General features: G+C 38.9%; 1 protein-coding gene across 1 annotated transcript in view; it reads left to right on the top strand.

Moving 5' to 3' along the window:
• The window catches only part of IQCM (IQ motif containing M), a 307,184-nt gene that overhangs the window by 279,480 nt on the left and 4,489 nt on the right, over positions 1-23,215 (top strand). The gene's annotated exons all lie outside the window — the stretch shown is intronic.

The raw sequence follows: 23,215 nt of genomic DNA, 5'->3' as shown, positions 1-23,215 counted from the left end.
TTGACCTCCACATCACACGCCCTAAACCTTGAGACCTGTATCAGAGAGAAGCCCTCGAATGTTTGGCTTTGAAAACCAATGAGGCTTACATCCGAGAAACCAAAAGGGCTGTGGGAAATGGAGATTCTACTATTAAATGACTAGTGTACAGACTCACTTGCTCTGGGACCCAGAGAAAAATCAGCAGTTTGAAAAATGCCTAAATTCATATGTGTAGGAGATTAATCTGCTAATCTTAGAGCATCTGTCACAGATGCAGGGGTCCGTTGGAACTCTCTCCAAGGACAGAGGCCCTGGTGAGTGATGTTTTACACTCTCCTTCTATTTTGCCAGTGCCAGCAGGCCTTCTGCTTCCTGGTGCCCTCCCACAGCCTCACCAAGCCAACAGGCAGGTTTTCCCTGGCCCTGGACCACCCTACCAAAAGCCCTATCAAAGCCAACAAGTTGGTGTGCCCTGGCCTGGCACTGCCCTATGGCCTGGCTAAAGCCAAGGGGTATGCACAGGCCATTTATGAGATTCCCCTTGAATGCCTAACTCTGAATGCCATGGGATTGAGAAAATTGGAGAGACAGTTTTTGGAAGGCTGCCACCCCTAGAGCATGGCACAGACAACTGAGAGGAACACACCGCCCCGGACTTCCCAGATAAATCCTTCAAGACTGGGAGAGCCAGCTATTTCACTTAATACATGCAAACAAACAGAGTCAGACAAAATAAGGAAACAGAGGACTATGTTCTAAATGAAAGAACAAACTAAAATCTCAGAAAAAAATCCTTAATGAAATGAAGATGAGTAAATTACTTGATAAAGAGTTAAAAACAGTATTCCATTGTTTATATGTACCATACCTTCTTTATCCATCCATCTCTTTGTGGATTTTAGATTGCTTCCTTATCTTGGCTATTGTAAGCAGCACTGCAATAAACATTGGGGTGCATGTATCCTTTTGAACTATATATGCACAGAAGTGGACTTGGTGGTTTATATGACAGCTCTATTTTTAGTTCCTTAAGGAAACTCCATGCTGTTTTCCATAGTGGCGCTCTCCACCCACTTTCATTCCCATCAGCAGTTCCCTTGCCATAACAGTTCCTTTTCCTCCACACCCTCTCCAGCATGTATTGTTTGTAGGTTTTTTGATGGTGGCTATTCTGACTGGCATGAAGTAATATCTGGTAGTTTTGATATGTATTTCTCTAATAATTATTGATGTTGAGCATCTTTACATGTGCCTCTTGGCCACTTGTATGTCTTCTTTGGAGAAATGTCTGTTTAGATCTTCTGCCCATTTTTTCGATTGGGTAGTTTGTTTTTTGATAGTGAGCCACATGAGCTGCTTGTAAATTTTGGAGACTGTTTTGCTGAAACTTTTCACTTTTGTTTCCAGTTCAGAGGGTTTGTTAACAAAATAAGTGACTCGTCATATACAAATGAACAATACAGACATTTATTAGAGAATTATCTAGCCTAATTTCAACATACTAACATTAAAAGAAAGGAGAAAACAAAGAGCAGAGGATACATCACTAAATTGGATTTTGACCAACATCCAGACTTAAACAGCACTGGAGTCCCAACTGGGAACTGATCCCAGGCAGCGCACCCCTCAGTGGGTGAGACTCCAAAGACTGAAGTTCTGAGTTCCCGCATATAATCCCGGGAAGGTCACAAACTGATATCACCATTATTCTGTGACCAAATTGCAGCTCTGGTTTCATTTTAATGCTGTTTGTGTTGTTGTGTAAAACTTGGAATGTAGTTAAGCTTGGGGCTTGGTTGGCCATGCCCCCTCCAGGGTCTCAACAATTTCAAGATTTCTCCTCCAGTCTCACCTAAGGTGCTGCAAGTCTTGCCCTCACGGCAGGCAGTCATTCCCAGTCACTCCCAGTCAGGACAGTGTCCAGGCAGGTTAGAAGCAAGGTCAGAGGCCTGTTCTGCTTTGTCTCTGAAGCCTAAACAAGACTATTCATTTAATTTCCCTAACAGAGACTAATCCTTTGTTGCATCATTTGTAAATATTTTCTCCCATTCTGTGGATTGTCTTTTCACTTTGTTTATTGTTGGTCCTTTATTGGACCGGAACCTGGTGGTCCGTTGTCGACGATGAGAGAATGAAAGAAGGAAAGAGGCTAATACTCCCTGGGTTATGCAGCCGGCTTTTGCATTCCAGGGAATCAGCCAGAAATAGAGAGATAAAGAGAAAGAGAGGAAGAGAAAGAAAGAAAGACACGGGGACCCAAGCTCTGATGGAGCAAAGGTGTTTTAATCAACATGGTGTGGGCATATATACTGTCTTACAAGGTAGTTATTCTCAGCAAAGATAAAGATTAAAATTCCAGGCTTACAAAGCAAGGTGATAAACAATCACTTTTACCATATGGTTCATAAAAAGGAAGACGGTAATTATCACCGTATTGAAAAAACTAACGAAGGACATGCCTAGATTACTCAACCCCGGGAAAGGCGTGCCTCTCCTCTTAATTCCTGAATATTCAGGAATTAATAAGGACCAGAGGATTCCTGACAGATCCAAAACAGCACACAGGAAGCCTCCTGTTAAATGCTTCCTGACAGTTTACGATTTCCTTTGCTGTGCAAAAGCTCTTGGAATATTACTCATCAATTAAAAAGAATAAAATAATGCCACTTGCAGCAACATGGATGGACCTATAGATTATCATATTAAGTGAAATAAATCAGACTGAGAAAGACAAATATCATATGATATTGCTTATATGGATACTATAAAAAAATTGACACAAATGAATTTATTTACAAAACAGAAACAGACTCACAGACTTAGAGAATGGATTTATGGTTACCAGTGGGGAAGAGTGAGGGCGAGGGATAGATTGGAAGTTTGGGTTTGGAATTGACGTGTACATACTGCTATATTTAAAATAGAAAAGCAACAAATACAGCACAGGAATCTCTACTAAATACTTTATAATAACTTAAATGGGAGAAGAATTTGAAAAGTAATGGGTACGTGCATATGTATGACTTAATTGCTTTACATTACACCTGAAACGAACACAATGTGGTTAATCAACTATACTCCTATATAAAATAAATGTCTTTTAAAAAAGGATTTAAAAGTGATGATCATAAGGATGCTCATTAGTCTTGGGGGAGAATGGATGAACACAGAACTTCTACAAAGAGTTAGAAAATATAAGTTCCAAAGAGAAGTCACAGAGCTGAAGATGACTATAACTGAACTGAAAAAATACACTGGAAGGTTTCAAGAGCAGATTAGATGAAGTGAAAAAAAGGATCAGTAATCTGAAGAACAGGGCAGTGGAACTTACCCAAATAGAGCAGCAAAAAGAAAAAAGAAGTTTTAAAACGTGAAGATAGTTTAATGGACCTATGGGACAAAATCAAACAGAACAATTGCATTATAGGAATCTCAGAAAGAGAAAACATAGAAAAGGGGACAAAAAATGTATGTGAAGAAATAATGGCTGAAAACTTTCCTACCCTGGAAACAGACATCCAGATCCAAGAAGCCCAGAGAGTTCCCAATAAGATGAAAAACAACTGGCTACATGCTAGGAAAACTGTGTAAGACCATCAGCAGTCTTTTTAGTGAGAACTCTGTAAGACAGAAGGGAGGAATGTGCTAAAAGCAAAAAGAAATTCCACCAAGGAAACTCTATCTGGTAACATTATTGTTCAGATATGAAAAAAGGAGTTTTCCAGACAAGCAAAAGTTAAAGTTCACCACTACTAACCAGTCTTATAAGAAATGTTGAAAGAACTTTAAGGTGAAAGAAAAAGCACTAATTAGTCTGACAAGAAAGCATATGGATATAAAAATCTCGCTGATAAAGGAAAATATATAGTAAAGTTACTGAACAAATCACTCATAAAGCTAGTATGATGGTTAAAAGACAAATGTAGTAAAAAAAATACACAACTATAATTTCAATAAAATGTACAATGTGACATCAAAAACATAAAATGCTGAGTGGGTAGAATTATAGTTTTAGAATGTGTCCAAACTTAACTTGGTATCAACTTAAAATAGACTGCTAAATATATAGGTTGTTATATGTGGACCTCAGATCCCCTGAAGGAGGAAATGGCAACCCATTCCAATATTCTTTCCTGAAAAATTCCATGGACAGAGGGGCCTAGAGAGCTACAGTCCATAGAGTTGCAAAGAGTCAGACATGACTGCATGACTGAGCATGCATGTAATGTAACCACAAAACAAATCTTACAGTAGATACAGAAAAGATGAGGATGGAATCGGAACATAGCACTAAAAAAATTGTCAAGTCACAATAGAAGAGAGCAAGAGAAGAAGAAAGGAATGCAAAATAGCCAAAAATAATTTTACAATGGCAGTAATACATACAGGCCTACAATTACTTTAAATGCAAATGACCTAAATTCTCCAATCAAAAGACATAGACTTTGAATGTATAAAATTATGACATGCATCTATATGGTGTCAAGAGGTTCACTTCATATGTAAGGACACACACAGACTGAAACTGATAAGAATATAAATTGGTGCAGCCACTATGGAAAACAGTTTAGAGGTTCCTCACAAAACTAGACATAGAACTTCCATATAATCCAGGATTCCGAGGCGGCACTAGTTGTAAGACCCCGCCTGCCAATGCAGGAGACATAAGAGATACAGTTCGATCCCTGGGTCAGGAAGATCCAGAGTCGGACTCTGCTAAAGTGACTTGGCATGTGCGGCCTGTGTAATCCAACAATTACGCTCTGGGTATTTATCCAAAGAAAATGAAGACACTAATTTGCATGTGCAGCCCTGTGTTCATTGCAGCATTATTCATAACAGTCAAACTATGGAAGCAACCTGAATGACCACTAAGGGATGTATAAATAAAGAAGATATGTTATGCATCTATACATACACACAATGAAATACTACCCAGCCATATTTTAGAATGACATTTTGCCATTGGAGATAACATGGATGGACCTTGAGTGTGAAAATATGCTAAGTGAAATTAATCAGCCAGAGAAATATGAATATACATAAATGTGGAATCTAACAATTGAAACAAATGAACAAACAAAACACAACAAAAGCAAACTCTATATGAATATAGACAGTAGAATGATGGTTGCTAGAAGGGAGAGAGGCTGGGCAAAATGGATGAAGGGGATCAAGAGGTACAAGCTTCCAGTTGTAAAATAAATGTCATGGGGATATAATGTACAGCATGTATAACAGTTTGTATTGCACATTTTGTAACTTTATATGGTGACAGAGAATAACTAGAGTTGTGATGATCATTCCTACAATGTTATTGTTGTTTAGTCAATCAGTCGTGTCCAGCTCTTTGCAACCCATGGACTGCAGCACACCAGGCTTCCCTGTCCTTCACCATCTCCCAGAGCTTACTCAAACTCATGTTCATCAAGTTGGTGATGTCATCCAACCATTTCTTCCTCTGACGTCCCTTTCTCCTCCTGCCTTCAATCTTTCCCAGCATCCAAATCTACAGTGTATACAGATAATTGAATATTATGTTGTACACTTGAAACTAAAATATTGTTATATGTCAACTCTACCTTAATTTTACAAAAGGAAATTTAAGCATAACACTTAAAGATTTTGCCAATTGGTAGAAATTCTCTACTGACACATTACCAGTATAATGAGAAAATTATCACATTTAAACTTCCCTTTACTTCTCCTCTCAAACCTCTCCCAAATTTAAAATTATATCTTATGATTTTTGAAACTACTTTCAAGGTTTCCTACTAATTCAGTCAAACACTAATCTAGATGTTGTTGCAAGCGTATTTTATAGATATGGTGAAGTACATCATTGGCTGTTTTTAAGTAAGGTAGATTATCTGTATTTGGGCAGGCCTGATACTATCAGAAGACAAACCTTTATTACTACAAAAGATCTGGGGCTTCTCTGAAGTAGAAATGCAGAATGTGAATAGTAACTTCATCCTGTGCCCAGGAATTTCAGCCTGCCCTTCCTGATGGCCTGCTCTGTAGATTTAGGACTTGCCTAACCACTCCTCACAATTATATAGCTAATTCTTTACAATAGCTTCCCTGGTGGCTCAGATGATAAACCATCTGCCTGCAATGCGGGAGACCAGGGTTTGATCCCTGGGTCAGGAAGATCCCCTGGAGAAGGAAATGACAACCCACTCCAGTACTCTTGCCTGGAAAATTCCATGGATGGAGGAGCCTGGTAGGCTACAGTCCATGGGGTCGCAAAGAGTCGACACGACTGAGTGACTTAACTTTCTTTACAATAAATCTCTTAAAAATATACATATATATGTATAGATAGATAGATAGATATAGGCTTCCCAGGTGGCACAGTAGTAAAGAATCCACTTGCCAATGCAGGAGACACAAGAGATGTGGGTTCGATCCCTGGGTCAGGAAGGTCCCCTGGAGGAGGAAATGACAACCCACTCCAGGATTCTTGCCTGGAGAATCCCATGGACAGAGGAGCCTGGTGGGCTACATTCCCTGGGGTTGCAAAGAGTCAGACATGACTGAGCAGAGCATGCACATGCACACACACACATACACAAACACACACACACACAAACACACATGTAGGATATACATGTACATATAGGGGGCTTCCCTGGTGGCTCAGTGGTAAAAGAATCTGCCTGCAATGCAGGAGACCAGAATTCAATCTCTGGGTTGGGAAGATTCCTTGGAGAAGGAAATGGCAACCCACTCCAGTATTCTTGCCTGGAGAATCCCATGGATTCCAAACTTTAAGATATATATATGTATGTGTATGTGTGTATATATATATATATATATATATATATATATACATATATATATATATCTTACCAGATCTGCTTCTCTAGTTGAATATCAACTGGTAAAGATTGTCTGAAAATGTAGAATTGGGCAAGTGGAGGTTAGAACACTGAGGACTTTGATAGGAAAAGCCTGGATAGCCTTCAATAGGCTGTTAGTAGAATTATGGATGCTAATGATTCTGCTAATAAGAACTCAGAGGGAAATGAAGAACAGAGAGAAATCCCAAGTCACTTTAGAGGCTACCAAAATCGCAGTGTTATTAGTAAGTATGTGAACATTAAAGTTGCTGTTACTGAGGACTCAGAAGGAAATGAACATGTTATTGGAAACTAGGGGAAAGGAGATCTTTGTTCTATAGTGGCAGAAAGTTCAGTGGAGTTGTGTTTTACGGTTATGTGGAAAGTAGGATGTTTTAACTATGACCTTGAGCTGAGGAGATTTCCAAGCAGAGTTGAAAGTGCAACCTTGTTACTATTTGCTGCTTATAAATTGAGAGGAAAACTGGTAAAATAAATAAATAAAAGGAAACAAGACTAGATGATTTGGGGAATTCTAAATTCATTCCAGTTTTGAAAGATACTCAAATTAACAAGGTTCACCATCAAGAAAACATGCTCTTGAGGAAAAGCTGAAAACGCAACTGGACCATCTTTTGCTAATACATCAAAAAGATGAAAAAAGAGAGTTCAGTCATACAAAGGTTTTCTGAAGAGAAAAAAGTATGTGAACCTTTTAGTCATCTTGGTTATGAGATTTTCCAGAAAAAGATGTGTGGAGAAGCTTCTTGTTTAATGGAGTGAATCTCCATAACCTACATGAGAGAATTGCCAGACTCTTGGGAAGTTTATACCAGGAGAACACTGTCAGCTTGCACTAAAGAGGAACAGAGACAGTATGGAATGGAAGAAGGCTGCTGGACACCCAGATGTTTATAGGCAGGAGAGACTGATCAAACTATCAGCTACAACCCCATGCCACCCTTCATGAAAAAGGAAAGATGGTTCAGAGGCTGGAGCTGCCAACCGCAGAGGATTATTTCCAGCCCTAGAATCTAATGGAGTTTATCCAGCTGGATTTCAAAAACACCATGGTTATTTTCTTTCCTTTTTGTCCCTTTGGAATGGAAACATGCTTATCAATTCCTCTCCACCTGTGGACCTTTGAAACTTAAGAACAAGTTGTCTGCTCCCAAAATACAAAGGTTAAAGGAGCAGACAACTTGTTCTTAAGTTTAGAGGAATTGTTAGATAGGAATTGTTGGGTAGAGAGGAATTGTTAGAGGAATTGTTCCCCAAGATAGATTATACAGACAGCTTCATCTCTAACCAGATTTAGATGATTTAGGAACATCAGAGCTGAGGGGATTTTTGGAATGCTTTGATGCTCGCAGCGATGGAGACTGTCGGGGACACTGGGACAAGGTGGACGCAGTCAGCACGCGAGACAGACAGGAATCTTCCTGCCTTCAGCTCTGCCTCAGCTGCAGTTCTGAGGTGTGGTGTGAACTGGCTTTCTCACTGACTTTTTTGCACCTCTCTTTTTTATCATCCACACACATAAGTCTTGTCACTCCCTTCCAAGCTCCCTAGAGAGGTCTTTCAGGACTATGATTCTTCCTTTCAGACATATCTGTATCTTCGTCTCAGAGCTGATGGAGTTTGTGTCCGCTTTAGGCATTCTCTCATTTGGTCTGAATTTTATTGTTTCTGTCACATATTCTTCAAAGTTATTGAAAGTTGTGGGAATCTTTGTTTCATTAAATATGTAAATGTATTTGTATTTTGATACATTAAATGTTTCTTTGGGGCATCATGGGAGAGAGGAGGGAAATAACTGATTTTACTATGCCATCTTTAACCAGGGATACTATTACCTATTAATGTGTGCATGCTAAGTCACTTCAGTCATGTCCGACTTTGCAACCTTATGGACTGTAGCCCACCAGGCTCTGCTGGCCATAGGGATTTTCCAGGCAAGAATACTGGAGTGGATTGCCATGCCTTCTTCCAGGGAATCTTCCCAACCCGGGGAATAAACCACATCTCTTATGTCTCCTGCATTGGCAGATGGATTCTTTACCACTAGCAACACCTGGGAAGCCCAATGATATCAGGAAATAAATTGAGCCAGGAAATTAGACATTTGTTAAATATGTAAAATTTTCCTTTTAATGATCAGCTTGTACCCAACCTGGTTCCATAAAGAATTCAGATTAATCCTGTTGTTCAGTCTCTAGACTGTGTCTGACTCTTTGTGACCCCTTGGATTGCAGCACGCCAGGCTTCCCTGTCCTTCATGATCTCCCAGAATTTATTCAAACTTATGTCCATTGAGTCAGTGATGCCATCCAACCATCTCATCTTCTGTTATCCCCTTCTCATTCTGCCTTCAGTCTTTCCTAGCATCAGGGTCTTTTCCAATGAGTTGGCTCATCGTATCAGGTGGCCAAAGTATTGGAGCTTCAGCTTCAGCATCAGTCCTTCTGATGAACATTCAGGGTTGATTTATTTTAGGATTGACTGATTTGATCTCCTTGCTGTCCAAGGAACTCTAAAGAGTCTTCTCTGCTCTACAATTAATCTTAACTTTTCTATAATCAGTCAACAGGTCTCAGGCTGGTATTGAGAAATCTAAATTAGCTTGGTGAACGAACTCCAAAAACCTAGAGAATGGTTTAGTTATAAAAGACAGCACTTATTGTTTAAAAAAACTAGTACCAAATAATTTTCCAGGTGAATACCATTTGGTGTTTAATATTCACTTGCAAAATGCATCAGGGAAGATGCTCTTTGATTTGGAGTTCATTTTTTTGCTTTATGAAATAGCATGATATTATTAGCTTTGTCTCTAGAATTTAGAGAAAATCCTAACCACATAAAAGGGAAGGTAAATCTTCTGGGTTTTTGGAGAATATTTTTTGCATGCAGGCTGACATAATTGTTGAGTAAAGGTATAGATCTAAGCCTGTTTTAGTCAACTGCCAGTTATTGTAATTTTTTTGCTAAGCAGTTGAGATAATCTGGGACAATAATACTTACAATATTGAATTGCATGACTAACTCCAAATTTCCCCTCAGTATACTTTTAAAAACTCATATTACTGAGAAATAACCTAAAGATTGGTTGAAATTCTCTCAACCATTAAGGATATGTATACATACAGGAAAATTAATAAAAAAGGAAATACATGGCAAGAAATACCAGACACTTGTGTAATTTAAATTTAACAGTTTAGAATAGTAGTACTTATTTGTGATTTTATGCTTCCTATTAAGATATAACTTTCATTATAAGATACTCTTCCAAACCAAGAGAAAAGAAGAATCTTTTGAATTACGTATGGTGAGCCCAGTAAAAGCTGCCCCTGTGCTCTTAGGTTTTAAGAACTTTTTGTGCTATTGTATTTCTCTCAAAGTGAGAGCATTTTAACTAGGGTGAGAGGGGCATTTGTCTTTAGTCTGTCAGAGTGAAGTCATGTTAATGGATTTAATCTGGCTATCCCAAGACTTAGAACTTCAGAGAAAAATGAAAGGCATATTTTTAAAACAGAGTACTAAAAATTAATCATAAGACTCTCATCATTTATGAGAAAATATTTGCTTTCCTTCCAGCATACAGACACACTCACACACAAACACAGACATAGGCTTTTTTTTTCCCCAGCTGTTTTGTTTGTGATTTAAAGATCTTTTTTTTTTTTTATTTTTTTTTTATTTTTATTTATTTATTTATTTTTTTAAAGATCTTTTAATCTTACACTTTTTCTAGTATGTATTCTAGAAAATTCTTCTTGAATATGAGAAGCCCTAATTTTTATATGCTTATTTTATAATCAGTAGTTGTATTTTGCCCTCCTAAATTATAATAATTTTCATCTTCTCTTGAGTTTCATAAGTATGCAGTTGCTTCACCTGAAAATGATATGACATTTTTACAATTCTACTTTTTTTGTGTACAATACAATTTAAGATATCTTTTTCTTGACTTTTGCATTAGCTGGAACATTTATGATATTAGATAATAATGTCAATGATGGACATTATAATTTTATCACTAATTTCAATGTTATTATGTAACATTGATACTTATTTTAAGTTATATCCTTCTCTTCCTATTTATTAGATGTCTTTATTAAGAGATTGTTTTTTCAGCTTTATTAAATATCTTTTGATATCTATGGAGACCTTATTTGACCTGTTGCATTCCCAGCTTAAATCTTTGTTCCTCATTATGTGTTAGTATTTAATTATGCTCTTGGATTTTTCATACTATTATTATTTTAGGATTTTTAGATGTAAAGTTCTTTTAATCTTTGTTGTTTAATAACAAAGATGCTTTTTAAAAATGCAGATATATCATTAAGCTTTTCTTAAGCAGTTTACTATAGGTTTTAACATACTTTTTTTTAAACAGGCTTTTAGAATAAAAGAAAATGGCCCTCATAAGGAATCCTCATAATTTTATAAGAATTATTAACCAAAGTTATTTGTGTTTTATGTAGCTATATGACTTGTTTATGTACAGTAATATGTTCTGTATTTTTGTCAAAATTCCATGAAGACTGAAAAAGGGAAAGGTCTTTTAGGTTTCTTTATCCAATACTTCTGCTTCTGTTAGGTCCATACCATTTTTGTCCTTTATTGTGCCCACCTTTGCATGAAATGTTCCCTTGGTATCTCCAATTTTCTTGAAGAGATCTCTAGTCTTTCCCATTCTATTGTTTTCCTCTATTTCTTTGCCTTGTTCACTTAAGAAAGCTTTCTTATCTCTCCTTGCTACTCTTTGAAACTCTGTATTCGATGGGTATATCTTTCCTTCTCTTCTTTGCCTTTTTCTTCTCTTCTTTTCTCAGCTCTTTGTAAGGCCTCCTCAGAAAACCATTTTGCCTTTTTCCATTTACTTTTCTTGGGGATGGTTTTGATCACTACCTTCTGTACAATGTTATGAACCTCCATCCATAGTTCTTCAGGCACTCTATCTATCAGATCTAATCCCTTGAATCTATTTTTCACTTCTGCAGTATAATCAAGGGATTTGATTTAGGTCATACCTGAATCGTCTAGTGGTTTTCCCTACTTTCTTCAAAAAGCTTAGACTGTGGCAGCAGTCCCATCAGTTCATGGCAAATAGATGGGGAAACAATGGAAACAGTGACAGACTTTGTTTTCTTGAGTTCCAAAATCACTGCAGATGGTGACTGCAGCCAGGAAATGAAAAGATGCTCCTTAGAAGAAAGGCTATGACAAACTGAGACCGTGTATTAAAAAGCAAAGGCATCACTTTGCCAGCAAAGGTCTGTCTAGTCAAAGCTATGGTTTTTTCAGTAGTCATGTATGGATGTGAGAGTTGGACCATAAAGAAGGCTGAGTGCCAAAGAATTAATGCTTTTGAACTATGGGGCTGGAGAACACTCTTGAGAGTCCTTTCGACTGCAAGGAGATCAAACCAGTCAATCATAATGGAAATCAACCCTGAATATCCACCGGAAGGACTGATGCTGAAGCTCCAATACTTTGGCCACCTGATGCGAAGAGCAAAGTCATCGGAAAAGACCCTCATGCTGAGAAAGACTGAGTGCAGGAGGAGAAGTGGGCAATAGAGGATGAGAAGGTTGGATGGTATCACTGACTCAATGGACACGAGTTAGAATAAACTCCAGGAGATAGTGAAGGACAGGGAAGGCTGGTGTGCTGCAGTCCATGGGGTCGCAAAAGGTCATGCATGACTGAGCAACTGAACAACAATCCAATACTTGAGAATGAGCTTAATTTGCTTACAAGTCAAGTCAAAAAGCAACATGGAAATAAAAATACATGTTAGCTTATTTATGAATTCTGTATACTTATTCCACTGAAGAAGTGAACCTTTTGCAACAAATTTACTTTGATTATTCAACAATCAAATGACTGAAATCCCCTAATTTTCTATTTTGTATTAGAAATTTGGTTGGATTTATAAAGATATGTATGTATTAATGATACAATGTTCCCACATTTAATCTTTGAATAATATAGCAAGAGTGTTCTGGAGAAATTTATAACATGCTGATTGTCATGAAATGACAGGACTTAAAAGTAGTAATACTTGCTATATTTTAAAAATTTTAAAATTAATATTGCTGCACTTCAACAAATTTTTAATTAATCCATGTCCTTATTTTAGATTATACTCTGAGTGAAGTGTTATGAACAGTTTTGCTCTCCTTTAAGTTAAACAATGTTGGTATTTAATTATAATACAAGAGATCTATGTTCCTTGAGTTTATTTTTGCTGATCATATCATCCAAGGGCATATTATTTAACTGCCTTTTTAACCATTTTGCCCTGAGGCTTTGATTCTTAATGTTTTGCTCCTTCATCAATGATCTTTAAGATTTCATATATCAGCTTAAGATGAATTGAATGTAGGAAAGTTTCATTAATTTCAGAATGGGAATGCTTTAAATTCACTTTCCCTTGTTCACGACATGTAATTTTTTATACTGATAAATTGACATTCTTTTAAATTTACTAATTATAAAGCTTAGATAAAAGCAATGTGATAAAAAAGTATGACATTCATCTAATTCAAATAGAAGAAAATGAATGCAACATAAAAGTATAAAGTGCTTTAACAGTGGCCTTATATTAAAAGTACAACATTTAGGAATTGGTCATTTATTCTGGGTTAGGTTATAGATAATTTGACCACCAGTTTGAACTCACATTTGATTAGACTATTTTTACCCATAGTTTTAAGTGTACTGTGCACTGCGCTCAGTCGTGTCCGACTCTTTGCGATCCCAGGGATGTAGCCTGCCAGGCTCCTCTGTCCATGAGATTCTCCAGGCAAGAATACTGAAGCAGGTTGCCATTTCCTACTCCAGGGGATATCCCCAGCACAGAGATCAAACCCTAGGCCCTTGCGTCTCCTGCACTGGCAGGAGAATTTTTTACCACTGAGCTACCTGGGAAGCCCCATAGTTGCAAATACTTCTTAATAATTGACTTCCATAATGAGGTCTTCTATTCTGGTTTAATAAGTGAGGGTCAGTTGTAAAGTCCCTTGATACACTTAGGATTGATCCTAAACTTAATATATGAGCCGTTTTCAAATACTGAGTCTGTTCTGGAATTTGTGTTGAGGACTGGCCCATTAGGAAGAAGTTAACACTTTCAAAAATCCTAGAACCTCCAGGTTCTCATTATTCAATCTAAAACATACTTTGTGTGCAACACAACTGATATTGTGTCCCTCATGTATTTTTAGTGTTAAAATATCTTTTAATAATAATCCTAGAAAGGGAACAGTTGTGATAATAGATGGTTTTTCTTTTTTTATCACTCCTGTTTATAATGAATCCTCATCCCAATTCCCAAGATGGGTAGTAAGAATAGTACTAAAGAATTAACTATCAGACAATTGCATTCATCTCCCATGCTAGTAAGGTCATGCTTAAAACTTTGCATGCTAGGCTTCATCATTACGTGAACCAGGAACTTCCAGATGTCCAAGCTGGCTTTAGAAAAGAAAGAGGAACCAGAGATCAAATTGCCAACATCTACTGGATCATAGAGAAAGAAAGGGAATTCCAGAAAAACATCTACCTGTGTTTCATCAACTACACTAAAGCCTTTGACTGTGTGGATCATGACAAACTGTGGAAAGCTCTTAGAGAGTTGGGAATACCAGACCATCTTACCTGATCGTACCTGTCTCCTGAGAAACCTGTATGCATGTCAAGAAGCAACAGTTAGAACCTTGTATGGAACAACTGATTGGTTTAAGATTGAGAAAGGAGTATGACAGGGCTGTCTGCTGTCACCCTGTTTGTTTAATCTATACACTGAGCACATCATGAGAAATGCTGGGCTGGATGAGTTACAAGCTGGAATCAAGATAGGCGGGAGAAGCATCAACAACCTCAGATATGTGGATGATACCATTCTAATGGCAGAAAGCAAAGAGGGACTAAAGAGCCTCTTGATGAGTGTGAAACAGCCAGCTTAAAACGAAATATTAAAAAATCTAAGATCATGGCATCCGGCCCCATTACTGCATGGCAAGTGGAAGGGGAAAAGGTGGAAGTAGTGACGGATTTCCTCTTCTTGGGCTCTAAAATCACTGTGGATGATGACTGCAGTCATGAAATCCTGCTTCTTGGCAGGAAGGCTATGACAAATCTAACAGTGTGTTGATAAGTAGAGACATCACTCTGCCAACAAAGGTCCGTATAATCAAGGCAATAGGGACCAGTGGTCATGTACAGTTGTGAGAGCTGGACTCTAAAGAAGGCAGAATGCCAAAGAATTGATGCCTTTGAACTGTGGTGCTGGAGAAGACTCCTAAAAGTCCCTTGGACAGCAAGGACATCAGACTGGTCAATCTTAAGGGAAATCAATCCTGAATACTCATTAGAAAGACTGATGCTAAAGCTGAAACTCCAGCATTTTGGTCATCTGATGCAAACAGCTGATTCATTGGAAGAGTCCCTGATGCTGGAAAAGATTGAGGGCAGAAAGAGAAAAGGCCCTCAGAGGCTGACATGACTGGTTGGCATCACTGATGCAATGGACATGAACTTGGGCAAACTTTGGGAGATGGTGAGGGACAGGGAGGCTTTATGTGCTGTAGTCCATGGGGTCGCAAAGAGTCAGACACGACTGGGCAGCTGAGCAACAACAGCAGCAACATTCTATAATGTAGAGCTGATGACGGTAGGCCTGTTTCCTATTGCTGAGTGATCTGCCACCAAGTGTCCTATTAACTACTTATGCTCTACTGTAGTTTCTTGGGGGTTGTGGGAGAAGGAAAATCACACATATGGGGTTAGAATTGGAAAATATTGGGTAATAATTATTCCTATATACTTTTGTATTTCTAGAATTTCCTGTCATGAACACATAATGCTTCTAAACCACTAAATAATGTTAAAATTACCATGGAATCAAAATATTGGGAAAACAAAAATAAGTCTTTAGTATGATCCCACTTTTTTTTTAAGTCACTGCACATCTCAAAATACAAGTCTGAGGACCACTGCCTTAAATATTTAGGTTGAGGCTCTGCAGGAGGGAAGCAGAGTCCTTGATAATGCAGCACCCTCTGAGGGAGAGGAATGGAAGGGCACCTTTGGATTCTCTGAACACTCACCACCTACTCTGAATATTAAGCATAATGAGCCTCACTTATGTGAGAGGCAGGGGAAAATGAGAGGTGTCTAAGGTTTTATTCTGTGGACTTTTATCCTGGCTTACTTCCTTAGCAAACTAAGAGAATTATAATCAGCTGATGAGCCATGGTTTTCACCTGAGGGCTTGTCAACAGCTCTATAAAAGAAGTTTTTGTCGAAAAGCACTAATATCCGAAAAAGGCCTGGGAAGAGCTACAGTTCTGAGAAAAACTGTATTGCAGACTATTCATTGACATCGGAAGGATTTGAGAAACATTGGAAGACTTCAAAGGGAGGCTACCGGACAACTAGCAATACTTGGAGGTGCCAACTGTTCCATGACGCAGGAACTGCGTGTTTAAAATAATGCGGCATCCTTGGTGAAAAGGAGAGGGTTTAAAGTTCGAATTAAGGTCAGATCCTGGCTTTACCACTTACTCTGAGGCCATGAAATGCTCGGTAACCCTTCTCTCTATGCATGTATCCTATGAGTTCAATACTATCAGACACATAACATAGGCTCAATGAGTCTGATAGTATTGAATTCACAGGATTGTCAGCAAGTCACCCATTTGTGATTTTAGGATTAAATTAGATAATGTCCATAACCTGTGTAGCACACTGCCTGCTATATACTTAGCTCCCAATGAATACTGTTAATTATGTTGTACTTATTTATTAATTAAAAAGCCTTTTATTGACCATTTCCAAGTATTAGGCATAGTGACTAGATACTGGGAGATTCAGCAGTTAGCAAACAATCATGGACCTTGTCTGCCTGTAACTTATAGTCTTGTGAGGGGGATAGATCTGAATAATAGAAATCATATGATTACAAACTTCAGTATGTGTGATGGAAGAAGATACAGAGAACAGTAACTCTGAGATAATATACTGTGGATGCTTGATCTAGTTTGGGGAGAGTCAGGGGAGACTTTGAAAAGAGGCATGAAGGTGGTGTTTAAGTTAATGAGTCGATGGAGGGTAGCACGTGGGAGGAGAACATGCCAGCTTCACAGAGGTCTGAAGTAGGAGGACAAGGTGTGTTTATGAAACAGAAAGAAAGCCCAGGTTCCTAGAGTGCAGATGGAGGAGGAGGCCGCAGCCAGAATGTTCAGAATCTGTTAGGACTTACTCAGTACTGGACACTATCTTAAGGGCGTCAGGAGACTACTCAATAGGAAAATGTATGAAATAGGAAACCAATGAATAGGAAAATGTATTAAAGATACATGAAAAATACTATTCTGGTTGCTGTTTAGAGGCAAGGTCAAAAGGGCCAAGAAGACTATTTAGGAGGTAGAAGTATTTGTATAAAAACAGATGATAGAAGTTCCCTGGTAGTCCAGTGGCTAAGACTCTGAGCTCCCAATGCAGGGGCCTGGGTTCAATCCTTGGTCAGGGAACTAAGATCCCACATGCTGCAACTAAGACTAGCACAGCCAAATAAATTCATTACATAAAAAGAATTTTTTTAAAAGTTAAAAAGGTAGTTGGCAATTTTTCGAGGAAGGTAGGAGTGGGTAGTGAGGTGTCAAGGAGGTTTCCTTGTTTCCTAGGTTGTGCCAGTAAAAACAGGAGCTATTTACAGAGGCAGGAAATCTGGGTACTGGACAGACATTGAGTGCCTGTTTGTTAGCCAAATGGAGTTGTCAATTAGATATCTGGATTTTGCTGTATTTTGTTAACTCTAAGATATATATTTTCATATTTTAATGTCTCTAAAATAGAGCTGTATCTTGTAATCAATGGTATGCCATAGTTAAATTTTCAGTCTTATATTTCTTAGTGATGTATAAACTAATGGGATAATCAACATCTATATTGTCTTACAGTCAACAAAATATGAGCTTATTGTTTTTGCTAATAATAGCAACAAGGAAGGCCACCACAACATCAGTTAGTAACTCATGAGTACTGATGAACGCAAAACTTCTGATCAGTATCTGATAGGAACCACTAGCCTTAGAACGTCCAAAATAATGTGAGAGTGACCATAAAGGGAAGCGACCTCAGGATGACGGTCCACTTCTCCACTCACCATCCAGAAGACAAACACGATGGGGAGGAGACAGGAGACTGCCATTATTATCTAAAGAGGATAGAGGCTGTACCAGCATCTGTTCAATCAATAGCATATAATGATAGTAATAACAATGCTGGCCATAGACTAGGTGTTCTTCTAAAGACTTTTTATATCAACTCATGGCAGCACTATAATGTTAACAGTTCTACTATAATGTAAATAGTTTTACTCTTTAGCTGGAAAGAGGTTAGCTAACTTGCTTCAGATCACTCATCTCACAAATGGCAGGTCAGGTCCATACCCCAGTGATGGTCAGCTCCAGAGCCACAGCTCAGCCACAGCGATGCTACCTCTAATGGAGACAAGTGACTACTTGATGATCTGGGAGCAACAGAGACTTATAGAAATACTGTGTGGGCTTCTGCCATAGACCAGACCTAGACACACACATCTGTGATCTTCAGAGTTTTACTACAAATATGGCTTGGGGAAGAAGGAGTAAGGAAGAGATCTTATTCTTTTGAGTTCTGAGAACCATATTATTACACCTAAATGTAATGCAGCAATACTGACTTAGCCATATATTAAAAGGCAGATACTCACTCCATAAATAATAAGTTAACAATATCAGCAACAAAAATTAAATTCCTGTTTTGTCTTAGGATAACATATGTAATAAAACAAAAAGAAGAGGACATATTTTACAAGCCATATGTTTTCTAAAATGAAACATGCTTACTTGTAATCAAAGTTGATATTATGAAGGAAGGTACAATTATTCCAAAATCGTTATGCTTTGTTTATATTATATAAGCTCCAAGGCTTCATCTGTATTGCATGTGTGCTAAGTTGCTTCAGTTATGTCTGACTCTTTGTGACGCTGTGGACTGCAGCCCCCAGGCTTCTCTGCCCAGGGGTTTCTCCAGGCAAGAATATTGGAGTGGGTTGCCATTTGTATTACTCGATGGCAAATGGTGGCATTAGCAAGACTCTGAACTAGACACCTTCAATGTGTGCCTGATTCTATAGCTCTCATGACATCCCATTATCACAGCAAGTTCAACATTCCACAGACTTCATGTGTTTCTACTTAGTGTTTAATCAGAATAATCCGGGAAGAGAAAGTGGCAGTTCTACATCCACCACTGCTTAGCTTTTAGCATAGGCATCTTATTTTGTCCAAAATGGAAACATTTGGCCTTGATGAAAAATAAGATGCTTTATTAAAAGTAATAAGCATAACCCTATTTTGCTTAAACATCTTGCTTAAGCTAAAGGAGTTAGAAAGTTGTCAGTCTTAGGGAAGAGAGAAACCTTAGGTGGAATTTGGCCCTTCACACTAAGAAGGCTGTTGTTATTGCTAGATTTCCCTACTTTACTTTCTTTCTTTATGGTTTCAAAGACAAGAAACTCGATCTTTTTTGTTTCCTCATCTTGTGTGTGAAGTAAAACTTCAGGATTGTATTTAATTTCACTCTGATTTCTTGTAATGTAATTAATGCTGCATCCTTAGCCTCCTTCTCAACTCCAAGAGACCTCTGCTGCCTAGGAAGTCCCTGGCTCAACTTCTTGAAGTACAACGTGAGTGAACAAGTAAAGCAGGGTTGACTCTTTAGCACTACTGTGTAGTAGTTCTGGCTTTCTTTCTTCTGTTGACAGATGAGAAAGGACTTAAAATTATACAGGTGAGATATACCTAATGTCTGTTTGCCTATCTGAGCACATATAAATGTGGGCTTGATCCCTGGGTTGAGAAGATGCCCTGAAGGAGGGCATGGCAACCCACTCCAGTATTCTTGCCTGAAGAATCTCATGGACAGAGGAGCCTGGTGAGCTATGGTCCATAGGGTTGTAAAGAGTCAGAGATGACTGATCAACTTAGCCCACAGCACACAGGTGAGCTATATCTAATATCTGTTCACATATCTGAGCACATATAAAGATGTCTGCTTTTTTTGAGTTAGAAGGGAATAATTTTGAGCTTTTCCTTTTAAAAAGAGTGGAAAACTCTCTAATGTGTTTATAATTAAAAGATGCAATAGCTCATTATTTCCTGACTCTCTTGTGGTTTTTATTAAAGTTGAATACTGGGTTACATATACTAACACACTCATGCAGAATTCATAGACATGGCACTATGAATTTTTATATATTTCTTATATCACTTAATCCTAACAATAATCCTAAGAGGTCAGTACTATCACCAGGAGATAAATGTGATTTGTCTAATATTTCAAAGCCTGTTATGATGGTTCAAAAATTAGAACTCATAGATTGACATGTATACTATTGATACAGTGTTAAAATAGATAACTAGTGAGAGCCTGTATCACACAGGGATCTCTACCTAATGCTTTGTGTGACCTAAACGGGAAGGCGATCCAGACAAAGATGGAATATATGTACACATATAACAGAGTATATGTATATATATAGCTGATTCACTTTGCTCTACAGTAGAAACTAACGCATTGTAAAGCAACCACACTCCAATAAAAATTAAAAAAGAAAATGAATTATAACTCAGGTCTGCTTGTATCAATCAGGGTCCAATTACTACAGGTCCAAAACTACATGGTGATTTGAGCAGGAAATGTTTAATGTAAAGAATTATTTATTCTGATGGAGATTAGGGTAACTGAGATAGACTGTGGGTGTGTGCTAAGTCACGTCAGTCGTGTCCAACTCTTTGTGACTCCGTGGACTGTAGCCCACCAGGCTCCTCTGTCCATGAGATTCTCCAGGCAAGAGTACTGGAATGGGTGGCCATGCCCTTCTCCAGGGGATCTTCCTGACCCAGGGATCCAACCCACGTCTCTTATGTCTACTGCACTGGCAGGTGGGTTATTTACTACCAGTGCCACCTGGGAAGCCCAAGCTTGGCTATTAAGGGTAAAAGGAAACTTAAAGAACTGAGAACACATAGAGAACAGACTTATGGACATGGGGACGGGGGCAGGGGGAGGAAGAAGAGGGTGAGATGTGTGGAGAGAGTAACATGGAAACATACACATCACCATATGTGAAATAAAATAGTTAGCCAGTGGGAATTTGCTATGTGGCTCAGGGAACTCAAACTGGGGCTCTGTAACAACCTAGAGGGGTGGGTGGGATGGGAGGTGGGGAGAAGTTTGAGAGGGAGAGGAGATAGGCGTACCTGTGGCTGAGTCGTGCTGGTGTTTGACAGAAACCCACACAGTATTGTAGAGCAACTGTCCTTCAACTAAAAATAAATAAATTCAATTTTAAAAAAATAACTGAGAAGAGGAGTCACTCTGTCAGTCTGAGGACAGAGCACTTAAGGAAAGAACAAATTTTAAACAATGCCCCTTACCATATTTCTCCCTTTAGCTTGGATCCGGATCTTCTTGGAGAGGACACAGCTATGACCCAGTAAATAGCTGCTGCTGCTACTGCTAAGTCGCTTCAGTCATGTCCGATTCTGTGCGACCCCACAGATGGCAGCCCACCAGGCTGCCCCGTCCCTGGGATTCTCCAGACAAGAACACTGGAGTGGGTTTCCATTTTCTTCTCCAATGCATGAAAGTAAAAAGTGAAAGTGAAGTCATTCAGTCCTTGTCTGACTCTTAGCGACCCCATGGACTGCAGACTACCAGGCTCCTCCGTCCATGGGGTTTTCCAGGCAAGAGTACTGGAGTGGGGTGCCATTGCCTTCTCCACAGTAAATAGCAGACACTCACTAATGTAGCATGCTAGTGTAGTTCCCAGGGAAGTTACTTACTGAGGTTCTGGGGAAGCTGTCTTCAGGGAAGTGTCTCGATGTGGAAACCATTCCAGGGAAGGTGGTGCCTCAGGGAACGTGCCCACAAGCTCCCAGTGTGTGTGTCTCAGGAGCCCTGTGAGGTACCAGGCCGCATGGCCCATAACCCCCTGCACTGTTGGTCACTATTTCCTGCAGGAGAAAATCCCCCAGAAGCAGGAAGAACCCCTTTATCCACTAGCTCCCTAGATTACCTTCTATCAAGGATGTTTAAAATTTTGCCAGATGGCAAGGGGGAAATATTCTAGTCTCACAAATAGGACAATGAAGATGGATTTGGGGTGAGGCAATAGATGGGGCTTCTCTGGTGGTGCTAGTGGTAAAGAACCCGCATGTCAATGCAGGAGATGTAAGAGACATGGGTTCAGTCCTAGGTTGGGAAGAGCTCCTGGAGAAGGGCGTGGCAACCCACTCCAGTACTCTTGACTGGAGAATCGCACGGACAGAGGGCACTGGCGGGCTACAGTCCATGGGGTGGCAAAGAGTCGGACATGGTTGAAGTGACTTAGCACGTAAAAAAGGTATCTGGCACACTATCTACCAACAAATCTGCTTTCTTATTCATTTACTCATTATATTGTACTGCCTTATACTCACTGTACTACAAAATATGATATTTAAAAAAAAATAAAGGGGAGAGAAAGGAAGGAAGGTAGTTGGGAAAAAAAAGAAAAAAAATAACAGAATTATAAATGAAGATTTATATTAGTATCTCTCTTTTCTTTGAAATGTTTCTAGGTAGAATTGCTTTGATTAATTGCTCAGTAGACTGCCTCATTGAATTTTAGGACATTGGCTTATCAACCAAAAACTGAAAACACAAACTGGAGGCCCTAGGGCCGTAACCAGTGATTTTTCACTCCACAATTCAAATCACTCATTAATCACAGCCTTCTCATCTACTAGTCATTGTTGTTCAGTCTCTAAGTTGTGTCCAACTCTTTTTGACCCTATGGACTGCAGCATACCAGGCTTTCCTGTCCTTCACTATCTCCTGAAGTTTGCTCAAACTCATGTCCATTGAGTCAGTGATGGCTATCTAACCATCTTATCCGCTGCCATGCCCTTCTCCTCCTGCCCTCAATCTTTCAAAGCATCAGGGTCTTTTCCAACAAGTCAGCTCTTTGCATCAGGTTGCAAAAGTATTGGAGCTTCAGCTTCAGCATCAGAACTTTCAATGAATATTCAGGGTTGATTTCCTTTAGGATTGACTGGTTGGATCTTCTTGCAGTCCAGGGGGTTCTTAAGTGTCTTCTCCAGCACCACAATTCGAAAGCTAGTTAATGCAGGTCATATTTGCTTGACAAACATTTATTTGCAAGTGAGAACTTCTCCTCAGTTCAGTTCAGTTCAGTTGCTCAGTTGTGACCTACTCTTTGTGACCCCATGAACTACAGAACACCATGCTTACCTGTCCATCACCAACTCCTGGAGCTTACCCAAACT

Source organism: Cervus elaphus, chromosome 5 (assembly GCF_910594005.1).
Source record: "Cervus elaphus chromosome 5, mCerEla1.1, whole genome shotgun sequence".
NCBI classification, from domain to species: Eukaryota; Metazoa; Chordata; class Mammalia; order Artiodactyla; family Cervidae; genus Cervus; species Cervus elaphus.
Note: the sequence above shows the minus strand (reverse complement) of the source record. Positions and strands in the feature narration are given on the sequence as shown.